We start from the raw sequence: 4,435 nt of genomic DNA, 5'->3' as shown, positions 1-4,435 counted from the left end.
ACACACACACTGAGGAGCATTTACAAATGCACACTGAGGAGCATTTACAGATGCAGATTCTAGGGCCCCCTCTGAGATTATGGTGGGTTTAGGTAGGTCCCAGGGATCTGCATATTAACAAGCACCTACGCCCACCCCCACGCTAACGCAGGTGGTTTCTGGGCCGCAAGAGAGGCAGCACAAGCTCAGGCCAGGTCCACACCCCCTGAGAAGATCTCACAGGCCTCAGCTTGAAGCCAACCTGGGTTTGAATCCTGGCTTCCACTCATCAAACTGTGTGGCCTCGGGTAGGTGGCTTAACCTCTCTGAGCCGTGGTGTCCCTATCTCTAAAATGGGGAAGAGCCAGTGCGCCCGGCACTGAGGCCCCTCTCTTCCTCTCTCTTCCCTCACCTACCAAAGGGACAGAAGGGGGCTGGCCTAGCTTCTCTCGTGTTTTGTAACACATATTTACTTTTCCAGCAGAACAATGCAAGGGATGGAAAATCATGCTGGCCCTTCAGCAAGATGGGCTGAGTCACACTCGGTCCTGAGGGCCTGTTGAGCTCCCCACAGCCCAGGCTGGGCCAGAGGGAGGCTGGGCCCTGGCAACCGGGGCAGGAGAGGGTCCACGATGAGTCACCCTCTGCCTGCCCCTGAGTCATTCCGCAAGAATGGCCCCCCCTCGGCCGGGGCCCCTGCCAGGCAGCCACACCCTGCTGCCCCCACAGGGAGCCGCTGCTCAATGACCCCCTGCCAGCCCTCCCTGGGTGCAGACGTGCACCTGTCAGCTGCGTCTGTTATCAGAATATTGAAACAGCTCCCCACCGGTGGTTAAATAGCAACTGCTTTGAGCCTCGGATGCTCCGGGCCACCCTGGCCCTTCCCGCAGGACCCAGCCCCTGATTAGCTCTCATCTCAGCAGGGGGCCTCTCCAGCCCGGCCTCACCCACAGGGCAGCACCCACTCAGACCCAGCCATACTACCCCACCCGGCCATCTCGCAGGTCTAGGCCTCAGTGTGCACCCTGGGCCGCTTTCCAGCACAATCTGTCCCACATCTCCGGACACCTCGTTTCCAGCCCGTCCCTGGGCCTCTCAGACCAGGCTGGGAGTGCCGCCCAGCAAAGAGGTCACGCAGTCAGGGCAGAGAGTGGATGGAGCTGGGTGGGGCCAGACTGGCTCTGCCAGGCCTGGGATCCCCGCAGGACAGGCTGCCCAACCCCAAAACTCCCGTCCTCCCCTCAACGCCTAAGCCTACTTCCTCCCAAGCCTACTTCCTCCCACCCGCTTGCCTCACCGGGCCCTGCCAGGGCTCACGTCTGCCAGACCGGTAGGGCTGCATTTCTGGGGCCAGTGTCCTGGACGTGACAGCCCCTGGGGATCCCAGGTCAGGAGGTTAGGATTCCATTCCTGTGAGGCTGGGGGCCTGCGTGATGGACAGACCAGGTCCCAAGGGGCAAAACAGAATAAAATCGGGTTTTAACTTTAAACCAACCTGGGTTTGAATCCTGGCTCTGCCATGCATCCAACTGTGTGACCTTAGGCAGGTGGCTTAACCGCTCTAAAACTCAGTTTCTCCTTCTGTCACATGAAGAAGAACCAAGGAGCTTAGAGGTCAAGCCCCAGCTCCTCTATTTCCTAGCTGTGTCTCCCTGGGGAAATGTCTTTACCTCTCTGAACCTCGGTTTCTCCATCTGTAAAATGGGGGCACTGGAGCCTGCTCCGTGGGGTCTTAAAAGGATTCAGTGAAGTCAGACACGCAATCATGACTTCAACCACTTCTGTTGAACATTTACTATGTGCCAGGCCCTGTGCTAAGTGCTTGTCTTGGGGGGTTGGTACTGTTTTCCAGCTATATTGAGGTATGATGAACATACAACAAAGTGCACGTAAAGTGTGCCGACTGATGAGTTTTGACGTAAACGCCCAACAGGGAAGCCACGGATGATGAACTGGCCCTCTTCCTCTCCCATTTTTCAGACATGGAAACTGACGCTCCAAGACATTCCCTGCTTGCCCAAGGTGGCCACGAGCAGACTCGGAATTTAAACCCTACAGTCTGAGCCAGCACCCTGTCCCCACCTTCACCGCCATTCAGCAGGGTGCTTGGCACAGAGTAGGTACTCAGTGTCATTGCTAAATAAATGAACGAGAGGGTCGGTGTACAGGGGCGGTTACAGGGAAGGTCCCCAGAGGAGAACAAACCAAGGGTTAGTAGATCCTGAGTCAGAACTAAGGTAGAAGAGAAAGGGTTCATTCATTAAAAATTTATTGAGCACCTGCTCTGTGACAAGTCCTGTGCTAGGCACTCGGGATACAGGTCCAGCACAGCAGACACAGGTTCCTGCCCTCGGAGAGCTGGCTGCAGAGGACCAGGGCTGGGGGAGGGATGGGGGGACAGTATAAGTTTGAGGCCACTTGTGGGTGGAAGATGACACCTGTCGCCAGGTCCCCAATTACAGAGCACCCCAGGCAGACAAAGTCATGGAGCAGGGTCCCCGGGACCCTGTGAGGAAAGCCCCCAGACTACAGGCTGAGGGCGGTTGGAGCCCTGGTTAGGAAGGAGGGACCCCCAGCTCCCTCACCATCCTCCCTCCTGCACATCACTGACATTTCCATGGGAATTAGGGCAGGATCTCCACCTCTTGTCCTCACAGTGCCTTCTATACATGTACTTATCCATTTATGAAGCACCTACTGTATGCCCAGCCCTGGGGATACAGCAGTTAACAAGATACAGCCCAGTCTGGGAAGGGAAAGGGAGAAAAATGCAACCAGACAACCACATTTTTCAGAAATGAAATAACCTATGTGTCCATCAATGGGGGAGTGGCTGATACACAATGAACCTGTCATAGTCTGGAAGGGTAGACAGGGGTCAGGAATGTGACCGGTGTATAGGCGTCTCAAGGAAAGAAGCCTGGGTATATAAGTGAAAAAAAGGAAGTGGCCACCACTGGGTGTTGTATTGTTGCCAACTGTGATTAAAATAGAGCTGCCTCCATATCTCGATGACTTTGCCCTCCCGTCTGCCTGCCTCGGTCTGGGTCTGCCTGGCCCTTTGTCCACTCTATCTGCTGAGATGAAACATTCCTGCCCAGGACCCAGGGAGCCAAGCCTCCATGCGCTGCCTTCCCAGGCCACTCGCAGGTCACAGGCTCAGGCTTAATCCCTCGCCCGGGCCCAGACCTTCAGGACTGATGAGTCAACACAAGCCAGCTCTGAACAAACACCCCCTCTTCCTGGCCCGGGGTCCCTCTTCCACCCCCGCCCGGCCCAGTCCATCCTGTTCCCCAGGAAGCACCCATCCTCTGCTGGTCTGGGCGACTCCTGAGCAGCCCTGTCCCCTGGGACTTCCTGCCGTGACCGGAATGTTCCACACATACCTGGGAGGCATTAGCTGCCTGTGGCTACTGAGCACTTGAAGTGTGGCTGGTGCAACTAAATTTTTAATGTTACTGTTTATGTTGTATGTGCTATTATTTATATAAATATATGATGCATTCATATTCATTTAATTAATTTAAATGGCCACATGTGACTGGTTGCTATTTCACTGGGAGGATCCAGAGAGACAGCCTGGGTCCAGGCATGAAGAAGTGGACATCCTGGGACCCTGGCCTCTGCCCCAGGTAGAGTCAGCCTGGGGGGCTGGTTGGACAGCCGGGGCCTCGGGGACTGACTGGGGGTGTCCCTTGGGGTCTGCTCTATTGATGGGGCTGACCATAGCTTTGGGTGCCTGTGGCCACCCCTCCACCTGCCTAGCCCTTGGTCTGACTCCAGCTGGATGGGCAGCGTCGTGATGTGAGCTGACCTCCTACTGTCAGAGCCCAGCTCCAGCACCGTGTCCAACCTCCTTCACTCTCCCAGACCTCTGACTATTACATCACAGCCCTGCCCCTCCTCTGCTGGTTCCCATCTCTGTTCCCCACTCCAAGCAGCTTCCAGAGGACTTGACCTAGGATGGCGGGTTGTTGTCACATCTAATCTGCTAAAAGGCAACAGTGACACATCCCCCTTCCACCAGGGGGACTCAGAGTCTACAGCTGCCCCGGCCCAGTTCCCCCTAATGAGCTTGGGTACAAAGACTTTGCTTTTGAAGTAACCCCAGGGCACGGGATCAGGGCATGAGGAAGAGCTGGGGGGGGGGGGCGTAAATAGGGGGGCGGTGAGAGGTTGGGAGGCTAATCAACCCAGGGTGCAGTGGCAAGCTGGGCCCTGCAGTGGGCTGATGGTGGCCCCCAAAAGGTAAGTGCAAGTCCTAACCCCCTGCAAGCTGGGAATGTGCCCTTATTTGGAAAAAGGGTCTTTAAGGATCCTTAAGTTAAGGATCTCAAGATGAGATCGTCCTGGATTTAGGGTGGGCCCTGCATCCAATGACAGGTGTCCTTATAAGAGAAAGACAGAGCAGAAGAGAACAGAGGGACCCGGCCTGGCTTGAGATATCTGAGACAAG

The sequence above is a fragment of the Myotis lucifugus genome, unplaced genomic scaffold (genome assembly GCF_000147115.1).
Source record: "Myotis lucifugus unplaced genomic scaffold, Myoluc2.0 scaffold_72, whole genome shotgun sequence".
In the NCBI taxonomy this organism is placed as follows: Eukaryota; Metazoa; Chordata; class Mammalia; order Chiroptera; family Vespertilionidae; genus Myotis; species Myotis lucifugus.
The sequence above is the reverse complement of the archived record's forward strand: the minus strand, read 5'-3'. Positions refer to the sequence as shown.